The sequence below is a fragment of the Archocentrus centrarchus genome, chromosome 13 (genome assembly GCF_007364275.1).
Source record: "Archocentrus centrarchus isolate MPI-CPG fArcCen1 chromosome 13, fArcCen1, whole genome shotgun sequence".
Classification (NCBI taxonomy): Eukaryota; Metazoa; Chordata; class Actinopteri; order Cichliformes; family Cichlidae; genus Archocentrus; species Archocentrus centrarchus.
The window spans coordinates 40,779,326-40,793,154 of record NC_044358.1 but is presented as its reverse complement, the minus strand read 5'-3'; positions in this window follow the sequence as shown (position 1 = coordinate 40,793,154).

The window sequence follows — 13,829 nt, the reverse complement described above, 5'->3', positions numbered from 1 at the left end:
AGGGAGAGACAAAAACCAGGAGAACAGGCGGGATCAAGGCAGTCTAACATAAGAGAACGCTGGAACGTTTGACACATGGTATGAAGATGATTTGGCACAGAGAGAGGAGAAGACACAGACTACATACGTGCAGAGAAGTCGAAAAATTAGGCACAGGTGGAGTACAGTAGGCAGGAAACAACCATTGGCAATAAAATAAGAACGAGAACACACATTTAGGTCCAAAAAAATAAAAAAAAAATGGAAAATAACTGAAAAACTGCAGCCTGAAAAGTTCAAATCGAGCTGAAAATGAACTGAAGAAGCTGAGTTAGTAAAAAATGTTAACCCTTCTAAACATGTTTGTAGTTCTACTTGGCAGAAGCCTATAAAGACACATGCTAACAGTATGGTAGTAGCTTATGTCTAAAAATCATGTTAAAAATCCAAAATTCTTGATGCACACTCACAGCAGAGGGTTCATTTAGGCGCTTCATTATGTAATAATTCAACTGAATTGCACACAGTTTATTTATACAGTGCTTCTTGTTGTAAGGTGAAAACTCTACAGTATTAGAACGTGAACACCATCAATCACAGTGACAGTGGGGAGGAAGAACAGGAAGAGACCTCCAGCAGAACCAGGCTCAGGGAGGGGCGGCCATCTGCTTCAGCCAGTCAGGGGATGAAGGGAAAACGTGGGTGTACTTGGTAGAAACGCCTGTAAAGCTTTGTGACTGCGTTTGCAAAGCTGCAATGCTTTTTGTTGACATTTGTTTGCAGACTGACATTCAAACCCATCTATCTGGTATTTCCTGCTATAGCTGGACCAAATTTTGCCATGACACACACACGCACGCAAGCATGCACACAGAGTGGAATTATCTGCAGCAGTCACTATCAGCAGGGGTGATGGCGTATAAGATGCCTGTCACTACATGAACTTTGTCAAGCAAAAAGCAGCCAAAGGCAATTTGAGCTGAGCAACCCAAAAATTAATGCACGGTTGCTAAGATGTATTCACAGCAACAACATAAAAGGTGACATTTGAAAGGTAGCACATTAGCGAAATACTGGATACATTAATTCAGCGTGGCTAAAAGCCTTGTTACCATTCACAGTTTGAGGCTGAATGTACAATTAAGAGACAGAGAGGAAGGACGGGGAAGAGGGGGAACACGGGTGATAGAGAGAGAGAACAAAAGGGAGCAAAGGAAAGAGAGAGGAGCGAGGGGGAGGAGGAGGAGCAGGAGAGCGCGAGAGAAAGTCTTTCATGTCTCCCCTGAGTTTGAAAGGACTCCCTTTCATGTGTGCATTGTCATATTTTCTCTGTTCTCTTTCCATTTGCTCCACCTCTCTCCCCGTGATAAAGACATCACTCTTTTAATACATGGAGGGCAATACAGATGAGAATAGGAGCAGTCGCTGAAGCGCCTGCGTGTAGAATAAATGCACATCTGGATGCGAGAAACCCAGTCTCCTTAAAACCGCACATTCAGACTTGACAAATATCTTTTGCAGGAACTAAATTGCTGCCAGAAAATAAGGCTAAAAATAATGCTTATTTACATATTATATATATATCTATCTCTCTCTCTCTCTCTACATATATATATATATATATATATATATATATATATACCGTATCTGAGCAAACTGCTCATTGGCAACATATTTAATTTGTTTTTGCTCCTGACAACTAATGAAGGATGATCAACTTCAAATCATGTCACGCAGCTCTTACGTTTCATCATCAGGATGATGTCTGATATCATTTCAATTTTCAAACGTTTCCAAACATTAGCATCGCAAATCATCACAAATATCATAATGGAAACATTACATTCAGTCACCTCTTGCAGATTGCCGCATACACAATTGATCAAATCACTGCAAAGTGTGCAGTCAGTGGAAAAAAAAAACACAAAAAAACATCTGCAACCAATCAGTGAACTAGTTGCATTTCATTCTTGATTTAAACAAAATGTTTCATGTTCTTTCCCCCCATTTTTTAAAAAATAGTCTTACCAAAACCACACAGCTGTGATTTACCGTAGGATTTTCCATTAATCCTAAACAATTCGGAACTTCATCTACTGAAGATCATTTCTCCATCTGTGAAGAAACAGAAACCTAAAATATCGTGATTGGTATGCATTTCAATACAACTCAGAGTACTTGGCTAAGGTCAGGAAAAAGATCGGAGCTCTGGTTAAATATTTAAAACACAAAAGTTAATAGGAGCAAAAAAGAATTTGTGATATTTTTATATCTATCTATCCATCTCTCTCTCTCTCTCTCTCTCTCTCTCTCTATATATATATATATATATATATATATATATATATATATATATATATATATTCTGACAGCATGCTATACATAAATCATTTTGGATACAAGTGAACAAGTGAGACATCACAAGTGTAATGGTCACAGGGGTAAGGACAAAGAAACTGTGGGGAAATGAGTGGAAACTGACAGCCTGGCAGACGAACAGAGAGAGGAGAGGAGTACATATTTATATACTGGGCCAGTTATTATCTGATTGAACACAGGTGTGGCAGAAACAGGACTAAGGGTAATCAAAGAAGGTTAGACAGCAACAGAAAGTAACAAATGCAGAATAATAACACAGAGGATGTGTGACATAAAGCAGACTCTCCAGCATCAAAGTCTGGAGAGTCTGATCTCCTCCCTTCCACCTGCATGAACCATAAGAGCACCACACGTCTTTGAAAAAAAATGCTGCGAGTGCCTTCTGGGCTGCAGCTCTCCATCTTCCTAAATGCATTTGCTGAAGGCAAAGTAGAAAGGTTTTGTTGGGGATGCTGTACTAGGTTCAAGTATTTGAGTATGTCCAAGTCTACAGACAGACAAACTTGACAGTATTAGAAGGATCCCACCCATCGCTGGTTTAAGAAACTTGCGTCCACCACCTCAACCTCCATCTCACAAAGCAAAGGGACTAAATCCAGTCAGCATGGGCATTAATATAGTGGCATGTAGAGTTCTCACATATGAAACCAGTCCACAGTGATAGAGGTTCAGTAGATAAACAGTGTGGGAATTACTGCAGCTTTGGTCTTATAATGATATTATATATACTGTAAGCGACTGTAACAGTGCATATAAGCCAAACTGCTCTATGCTTAATGACTCCGCCCACCAGTTTTCTTTTCTTTTGTGGAGCCAGAAGTAAAGAATGGAGAATGTGAAGTTATCAACTAATGATATCAGTGACAGCAGATACTTTTCATGAGGGGCAGCCAGTCAAAACAAAGTTCCCTCAAAGAGGGCGGAGCTGAAACTGCTTGGTTCATAGGGTGAACTGAGGGGCTCCACCAAGGACCAGTATAAGATTAATAAGCATTATTTTGAACTGTAAATGATGCAAAGTTACTCTATTAGAGTTAAAGCATGAAAGAAGTTAATTAATTAGAATAATTTTAAAAAAACAGGAAGTTGGAACTAGCGTGCTGAAAGAGCAGGAAGGATAATTATTCTCACTTTTCATTCACGTTCTTCATTTTTTTCATTGCAGTTCCAACTCCATTCCTCGTGGGTCCTGTAGTCAGTGAATTGGACTGATTGATTCGAGTTTCCGAGCCTTTGAACACAGAGGTCGGGCATGTGGTGTCCTCAAAATGGTGCATGGTGTATATGAAAGCAGACGCCCAAACAAAAGTAGATAGTGTTTGTGATCTCTCCCCCCGCCGCCCATTTCCTTACACCCACCAACCACATTTTATGACACCCCCTCACAGATTCTATGCAGACTTAACCAGCACTTCTTTTTTTGTCTCTTATTTTCACGTGACAAGGTTTGCTTTCCGTTAACATGCAGGGCCAAGTGGTTCACAAAGCCCCTCTTTCTGCTGTCCGTGGTGCTGCGGGGGTGTGAGTCTGTCGCAGGTTACAATAAGTTCCATCTACTGATCTTAATTGGACCTGATGTGTTGTTCTGCTCCCAGGACGCCTGTTGAGCACGGTTCTGTTCAGTTTCATTGTAAAGGAGGCCAAGAACTCTTGGCAGCCGCTGAGCTATAAAACACTTCAGGCCCAAAAGCTCTGCTAAAAGGAGCTGGCAAGCAAAGAAGAACCCGAAAATAACTGTTATTGTTTTGTTTTTTCACCTTTTTTTTTTTCTTTTTTTTTTTTTTGTAATGCTAACCCACTCACACACAGCTGGTTGCAAGACACGGTCAAGCGGTGACAGTACCGCACTTTATCCCCGAGTGCTCTGAGTTTTCTTTGGGTGATGTTTTTCTCATTAGGAATGTCATTTAAAAACAGTTTGTCTTTCATTTTTACGAAAGCTTTTAAAGGATTATCGAGGGGAGGCTGTGAAAATGGGGCCTGCTAAAGTTTGTCCTGATATTTCATTGCCCGTTCAGACATAGAGATTTTCCTGCTGAAAAGGCACGACGCCCCTTCCCTGCTGTGACGGTTTTCACTGGAATTTCCCACTCTGGTACGGAATGGTTTTTGGAAGGATCTGGAAGTTGTGATGCAGCGACTATAATTCAGAGGGCGGGACAAGCAACTTCCCTTTGAAGATATAGACACGGTCTGTGAGTGTGAGGATTTCTTTTTTTTTTTTGCTAGCTGTTTTTGGATATTGCTCTCTCACGAATTTGAGTCTGTGACTGAGGGAAAACACATAAAGCAACAGAATCAAAGTAAAATGCAAGTAAAAATGCAGCTTTGGTCTTTCAACAAGTGATTTTAGATCAAACCCAACGACTAAAGTGGCCATTAAAGACTTTAGGTCTCTTCAAAAAGAAGTTTGGCTTTTGAAGATGCTTTGCTTTGTCAGGTTATCCACTAAGGTAAAACTGACCTGCTGTCCAACATGGACTCAGCACAGCGTATTGCTCCACTTGTCCATTTGAGTCACCCCATTCTAATGTGAATGAACATGAATCAAAAGAGTTGCTTCACCCTTGTGAGCAGGACAGCAAGTCCTTCCAGGCTATGGAAAAATAATGGCAGATCAGTGCCTTCCAAAACTGTCCTACATCCTTCACCTCCATGATTAGTATTTGGATAACTTTAGGAAATTAAACTTCTTGGATATGGTTTGGATAGGATCATAATTTTGGTTCAGCTCTTTGAGAAGTGTTAGGGAACAGTAGGCATATGAAGTCAGTTATTCAGAACTTCAAGTTGCGTGGTTTTGCATCCACGGTTAGCTCAAGAGGTTTCAGTGCACGTTATTATATAATTTTCATTATCTATTTATACTTGCAATAATGCACTGTTTCAGGTGGGTGGTGTCATAACATGCCCCCTTCAGCCATGCTTCTCTTTTGTTAAGGAATAGAAGCAAACCCTGGTTTCATATGCCTCACAAATGGCAAAAATACATTTTATAAACGAATGCTATTAAGGTGTTGGGGAAAAAAAAGGGAACTTTCAGTAAGAAGTATAATATTTACAGCCTAGTAAAAGTTTCAGTTTTGCTATAATATTTGTGCATGTTTGCCGTGCAACAGGAGGAGGCATGTCCAACCTTTGAGAGGTTCTACGCTGTTGAAAGAAGTCACACTGTTTTCCCAGTTTGCTTATTTAGAACATTTGTGTGACCAGAAAAATGCTTCTTTTTTTTTTTGTTGTTGTTGCTGCAGACAACCTTGTTTGGGAGCTGCATGATCGCCCTGCAAACTGAAGAGTTACAAGGCTTTTGAGGCCATTGCACATGAATGACTTTCCAAAATATGATGTTTTATGAAACAGCCGCAGGAGCCTGATTCCAGTCGAGGCTGCAGGGCTGCGCTGCTCTTTTGGAGAGGCTGTCTGAATCTGGTGAAAAAAAAAAAAGCTCCTTAGAACAACAGATCATTACAGATAAAATACTGGCAGACAGTACACTAAAGCAAATGTGTCCAGCCATAAATTCAAGCAGTGAATTTAGTGTGTACCACAACAGAAAAGACACAAAAGAAAGTTTTGCAGCATCATACTTCTCGGCTCCACAGACACAGCTGCATCTTCACCACTCATGCTTCCCAACCTAACGTGGTGACCAATTAAAATATATGCATTTTAATGTAATCTGTATTATTACCTTGAGCACCCTTTTACTATTTAGCATTAGAGCAGTCTCAGCTTGATTTGCTTTCTGTTTTTGAAACCAACTAGCTTTGTGCTGTGTGTGGTTTCTATAATAAAGCCACCAAGGAAATTGTCCCAGGAACTATTTGTTACCATAAGCACCAAGCGCAAGACAATAAAGCCGCATTAAAAGCGTCTAAACTCAGATATAGGAGCACTCCTGAAGGCGGCACATTTGTGCATACACTAGTAAAATGTGCACATGCCCAGTGTAATGTCTGTTGCCATTACGGTGCACAGACCACCTCTTATAATGGTGAAAGAGACAGTCCATCACACCTCCTTCTTTGTTACCTCACTCCAGTTTATCCAGTGGGATCCATGATGACAGAGAGAGAGAGAGGAGAAAAGGGGGGGCAGTCTGTCTCCCATTAACATTATCTCTATGGGAGCCCAAAATGGGCTCTGTCAGCAGAACACCGACCTGCTGTCAGGAGAAGAACGTGAGAACGAGTAGGAGGGATGAGAAGAAAGAAAGGAAAGGGAGCGGTATTACCACAAGTCTGCGTTTTATATGGAACACCCTATATATCATTTATTACATGAAATGTAGTCAAAAGATATGAGTGTCACTGCAGCATATGAAAACCTTTTCTCCACAGCGAGTATCAGTTTCGACAGTGGAGCCACTGCAGCATCTTTCAGTCCGCTGCGTTTCAAAAACACCGACCAATGTCTCGACAACAGAGAACAATTCTTTAAATTGATTCTTCTTTTCTGTGTCCAGCAGCAAAGAATTGATTCACAGCTGCTTCATTTCATCCAGCTTTGTAAAGATGACAGCTTTGTGGGCACTAGCGCTTTTCTTCTGGGAGAGCCAATAAAGCAGCTTGTTTAGAGCGAGGCTGCTGGCTCAGGTACAGCTAGACGGAGTCCAGCTTCAGACACTGATCAATACCAGATTTAGTAGATGCTGTTCTATAACCTTGTCAGTTCAACTTACTGGCTAGAAGATATCATAACATAAAATAGGAAAGCTAACCAAAGTTTGGCTTTTCCTCTTGCGCCACAAGCACATGAAATATGTGTTTCGCACAGCCCTCCAGTTTAATCTGCTTTCGTATAATCTCAAGATAAATTTGTCTTAATTCTTTAAACGACGTACATGATTTCTTCATATTTTGGTGACTACTGCTGAAATGCTTACACTACTTCATGATATCCTCGTCTCTCATGTACATGGTAAATGCTCGGGTTGAACTCTGCGCCAACACCAACATCTGCACAAGCACAATCGCTACAAACTGTTTCCACTCTCCAGCCGCCAGATCAACACGTAGCCCACTTCATTTTTCATATCAGATGCTCCCCTCGCGCCGCTTTGCTTACATTGGGGGTCATCCACGCGTATGATGCTGCTTGACCCTTCTGTGTTTCTCTGGCCCTGCACAGGAAGAGGAGGAAGACAGATGGGCGGGCTGTACCGAGTCTGTGAGCGTGCTCAGGAGAAAAGGGCTCAAACGTAAAATTAAACATGAGAAAAAGGAAAGCAATTCATGAGCGTCCTGCTGAAAAAAATGCGCCTCATTTACGCTAACAGAGACACCATAAACTGCTTGGGTCGTCTCTCCCCATTTGTCTTACACGTATGACGTGTGTGTTTGGATACGTGTACCACTAATAGTCACGATATGTGATTTACACTGTGTTGTGTTCCAGGAGGTTACATGGTGCTAGATGATGACAAATGTGTGTGCTGTAGTTATGACATGTTTTAAACCCAGAGAGCTTTGTTTACAGTCCATGCCTTTGTTCAAGCTCAGGGTTTCTGGCCTGACAAATGGGAGCCAATGAACTATCTCGGATGTTCTCTAAGGCGATGCTACGTAGGCAGAAAAAGAAGAAAGTTGCACCATTGCTATTAAAATGTATGTAATTGTGCATCAAACCACTTAACATATTAAATTGAGTTACTTTAAATGAAGTACTGGGTCATATTTGGTGTTTCAAACCATAATCGCAAACACAGAGAGGTGCTACATGTATTCTTTCTTGCTGCAACACCTGCTATTTATTACAGTTGCCCCTACCAAGCACTAAACTAAAACCAGAAGCTTGCAGCCGCAAATGTGTTGATTTTTGAGTAACTCTTATTAATGTGCTATCACCAAATATAATTCTCATTTATACAGTCGGGGTCAAAGTGTTATACTGTAGTAAAGTCAGTGAACAAGTGTGTGTCAAGTTTGATGGCTCCAGCTTGAACAGTATGCATCCGTGGTGTGAATTTGAACATCTGTACAACCCGCCCATCTCTAGTTATTGCATTCACAAGAGTTTCAGAAAACCCGACCTCTGACCTTTAGCTTGAGGTGAAGGTCACCAAGATTCGAACTCATGTGAGACTTTTAGGAGCTGCATCTGTGGTGTGAATTTGGACTTTCTAGGTCACATCGTTCTTCAGTTATGGCCAGCGATAAAGTTCTTGTGGAACAGATGCCGCAGGCTCCAAGGCTATGACAATAGCTTAGCATTTCCTTTGACACAGCTGAGCTCTTAATAACAGCCCAGGTATGACCTCTTGTCCAGATGTGGTCATCTTGACCAGTGATCAGAATGCTTAATTCGAGGCTTCACAAAGGTAGTCCACAAACCTGAATACCAGAGCTGAATATGAACCTTATTGCTCTGAGCACAATGTAAGAAATTTAAGTGGGCTGGTACTTATATAGCACCTTTCTACTCAGTTAAGCACTCAAAGCATATTGTTACTACAAGTCTCATTCACACAGTACTTCCATCTGTGCCTTAGCACTTCACATACACACAGATGCATCAGGACAACTCAGTACCTTGCCCAAGGGTACTTCAAGGATCGATCCTCTGAAACGCTGTGATCTGTATGTTGACAGCTGGTCATTAAGGGCACACGGTTACACGATGTTACGGTGAGAACTGTAAAACTGTGCAAATAAAGGATTTGGCAAAACTTACACTCTTGCTGAGAAAACTAGACAATATGCAATGACTGATAATTTGACACCACCTTCTCATAATGCAGATGTTGGATAAAAACAGCTGGATGATGTCAAGTTTTTGGTCACTCTTAAAAACACGAGAGATGTAAAATACGGCAGACAAGACCGGAAGAAGGAGTGAAAAAGAAAATCTAGAAATTCTAATGAATTATTGAGCTTGACGAGGATGAAAAGTGGCCACACACACAAACACATATTTGGCTCAGACTGAAGAGTGTTTACACGGAAACCTCAGATGGTTTCATTATTTATGAGCACCCTTGGACATTTTAGCACGGCATGGGATTGGTTTAAAAATGAGCGAGAGGGATAAAAATGAGAGTTTTATGATGATGCAAAATTACCAACATGTGGTGTAAAATCGAAACCCCTCTGTCTGCCTGTCAAGGACAGAAGAGTGTCATTAATTAGAAATTGTGTGTGTGTTGCAGCGTGTTTCAGACATTATCCATTTTTGCAGAAGATTTCGAACACGGCACATAATTTGCATCGCTTTTAAATTACGTGCGCTCTCCCTTCAGTAAAATTCAGGTATGTAAATTCTACTTATTAAGAGTCAAATACAGTGAAGACATCAAAAGCTAATTTAAAGGTGAGGTGGGTTCCTGGAAAGACAGAGGACAGCCTTTCTGACAGAGCCAGAGAAGTCAAAGAAGGTCGATGATGTTGAAACGAGATGGAGACAGCAGGACCAGACTGGGAAGGGGGTCACTTTTAAGCCAAGTATGGAACGTCAGATCTCAAATATGTTTGACATTAAGCCGAGCCAAACAGATTTGAGATGATGTGCCAAAATATGTATCCACAATGGAGGGGAGAAAGTCAGAAGTCAAGACAGAAAAGATATTTAAGGCTTACATGAAAAGGAGTGAGACACAGAAATCAGTGATTTCAACAAGAAACGAACCCGTTAGTCAGAGTCTCAGCTAATAACACGAGGAAAAAGCCCAGGTAAGAGGCATGCTTCATACTTTCACACATCTCTACCATTTGATGATATCCCAGGCTTTTTTTTTTTTTTCATTTTGGCAGGTCATTCACTGCATACAGTACAGAGGCTTTTCCCAAGGAGCTGCACGGCCATCTGTTGCTGTCCTCCAACCATATTCTCACCATTTTAGCGTGCAGGTGGGTGAAGTACGTGCAGGGCCTTTCTAGCTGCGGCACATCCATTAGTGCCCTTGCATTTGCAGTGGGGTCATCAGCTGGGGAGAACCACTACTCCAAAATTTTGCTCCATGCCATTGTGGGGCAGAATCTAGAAAACACTGCTGGACCATAAAAGTAGACTTTGTGGTTGTTGGAGTGCAGCTGTAGAAATGCAGACAAGAACATATGGCGGAAGAATTTCTTGCGCTTAAAGTTGCCCTCAGTTGCCAGGTTTGTAATTTTGCTTTGGTGTGCCATATCAGTCCTGATCCCACCAATGCATTCGCTTTTGTGCTTATCAGATTCAGGGTCACGGGGGTGTGTGTGGGGGGGTGGAGCCTGGCACAGCTGGAATAGGGCGAGAGGCAGGATACACCCTGGGCATGTCATCAGTCCTGATTAAAATACAAAATGTAGACATAAAGTCATCACACCAGTGTCTATCCTAAAGCACCACAGACCCAGTACATAAAGGCAGTCTGATATCACTGTTCTGGCCTGGATTTCTGACACTTCCACTGTTAAGTACAGTAGATGTGAAAAAAGCTGGTTAGACAGATCAACAAAACACCTTTAACATCTAAGTCCATTGTTCACTTCCTCTTTACTGCTGCACGTTCTAATGGCAGCCACTTGCTGCTGCTTATTATTTTAACAACTGTTGTGGCTAAACCACATTCTCAATTAGGTTTAGCCTTGAATGTTGGTTTGGTTCAATGGTGACATTTTTGATGATCCATAGGTGAGATTTACCCTGACCATGGTTGTTTTTTGGTACAGTACTCCCTGCTCCTTTTCCTTTTAGGAATTCCAGGACCTTGCATGTTGGACTTAATATATTCTTCTCTTGCTGACTATGCTGGCCTGCCTGAGGAACCGCCCCCAGCCGTGACCTCTACTTAGCTTGGAGCTTCTGTAAGAAACACCATCACTTCCAAAACCATGAACCATGACCCCACAGCTTCACAGTACTGAGACACTCTTGATATCTAACCCCTGAACTTGACCATAATACTATTGACCCGTTTAATGGAGGCCAAAGGATCTCCTGAACTAACAGGTTTGAATTGGCTTACCACAATCCTCTTCAATATGCATCCAAAAGCTGCAGCGGAGTCATTAAAATATACACAGGCACAGAGCACTGAGGCAAGAATCTTCACTGTGTGCTTTCAAAACATTGATGCTCCCCTCTCTTTATTTGGATAGTTTCACAATGGGATCCTTGCTTATTTTCACCCATAAGTGCCTCAACGTAATCATATCCCAACTGAAATATTTTCTTTGCTGCTAGTACCTTTCTGCTTGCCGTTTTCACTCCCTGGGAAGCGTCCCGTAAGGCCCTAACTTTTTTCCCAAACCGGGGATTTACGGAAGATTAAGGAAAACTATGTAAATGACACTGCTCCTGCAGAGTCTAGAGAAACATCAGATCCCAAAAGGGAAGAACTGGAAGTTGGGAATAAAGCAACAAGATGGGGGGGGGGCATTCTTAGGATTTTCCCAGGAAATCTGTGGATTATCCCACTATTTTTAATGAAAGTTGTCAGGATTAAAAATGCTAAAATGCACTTAGGTTGGTGCTGGGATAAGGATAGAGATGGAGAATTGGGGTAAAGAAGGTGGGAGCAGCATAAAATCCAGGAACCTATTATATTCCTACATCGCCTAATTGGAGATAAAAAAAAAAAATCCCTAAAGGGGTTTAGGGATAAGGCCTCTGATGAGATTCAGGGGCGAGAAGAAGATAAGATGGTGAAGAATGTAAAAGTAGGCAGACAGACACTTGCGCACACACACCAAAAAACATCTATCAAACTTATGTCTCGCTAAAATGCCTCTTAGACAAAGTACTGAAGTCCTCTTAGACATACTGATTAGCTGAAATATCTCCTCTTCCATCCCGCTGCACGCTGCTTTCCATCTCTTGTCTCTCTCACTTCTTCTCCCTCTCTCATTCCGCCTCTCTGTCCGTTTTTGAGACGGTCACCTCGGTGTCAGTGGTGATGGCTAAGTGGGAGCTTGAGCACTTCCTTAATCAATCTGGGTAATAGAGAGGCGCTTGCCAGTCTCCCTCCCACCCTCCACACACACATACTCAAAGACCTGTCAGCTCTCATTCTCAGTCACCCTCCGATTCATTGAGGCATCGAGCTCTCTCTCATACACAATGGCAAAGGAAGTAAACAGATTTGACACATTGCTGTTGATACACCTGCAGAGCTAAAGAAGCACATCAAGAAAAGATTAGCACTGTGGTGCATGAATTCACAAAGACACACAGGAAATTATAAAGCGCACAGCGTCTGTAAGACAAACACACACATTTCACCGTCAGAGGGATATAGGCAGACAGCTGGGAATGTCACGCATGCACACTCGACAGGCGATCCAATAAAGGAGAGGACACGGTGAGGGCGAATACCTTGATAACGTGCACCTCTTTTAAAATAGCATTTTGAAGATGTCGGTCAAAGGAAAGAGGTGGTTAATCCAGTTGTGACAAAGAGGGAGGGGGCCAGGAAGCAGCCAGCTGCTCATCACCATCATAGCAAAGACACGCAGCTGTGCGTGGAAGCGTATATATGTGCATCCACTGCGTCAAATGAAGATGTTCCCCAGACACCGTCTTTCAGCACATTCCAACCCTGCTTTCAAAATTCGCCCACATCTGCCCACTTTCCTCAGTATAGTTCCTAAATCCCACTCTCCCTCCCTCAGTCTATCTGCATTCGTGGCTACTTACTTTGCCAACTCATACGTCTTCACGTTTTTTTTTTTTCCTCTTCTGTCTTTACACAAACATCTTTGTCTCTCTTCTTTTCTCACTTCATCCTTCCATCCGTTCTCACCCTCTGACCCTGCCCAAATGGCCTCAAGATGTTGCTGCAGTTCATTTGCATTTACTAACATCTCAAGTGCACACACAGCCAAGAAAACCCAGAAGGAAATGTTCGCCACATTTGGTATGGAAGCAGAGAAGTAACTGGTTTACGATTGTTTTGTCATGGATTAGGAACACATTTACATAGAGGCACTCAAAATTTGGTAAAGATTTTATAGTGACACTGGGACCATTTTCTGAGATATTATATTTGTCTTTCCCTTTGGGTATCTATATTTATTTCCATTGTAGTAGTCATCTATCTATCTATCTATCTATCTATCTATCTATCTATCTATCTATCTATCTATCTATCTTACTTACTTACTTACTCACTCACTTACTTACTTACATACATACAATAAAACCCCATTCTCACCAAGTTTCAGTAACCTCTCTGCAACATGCATTGAGCCCAATGCCGCTACGATCGAGGCAGTTGTTGGAACGTGGTCAACATGGTTGCTCGTATGACACAGAAAGGCAACTAAGCCTCAGCAAATTCCTTTGAACCGATGGAAAAGGTAAGAAGCTGTGAATGTGTGTGGAGAAGTTAAATGACCTATTTAAAATCACAGTGACTGTTCAGAAATTGTCAGCTTGTATTTTGTTTTGACATATTTGCCAGCGTTTGATGAGCGGCTTGAGTTGCATTTTACTGTGTAGGTATCGGGTCTGTCTTCAGCGACTGGTGACCATGTACATGATTTGTGGTTGTAATA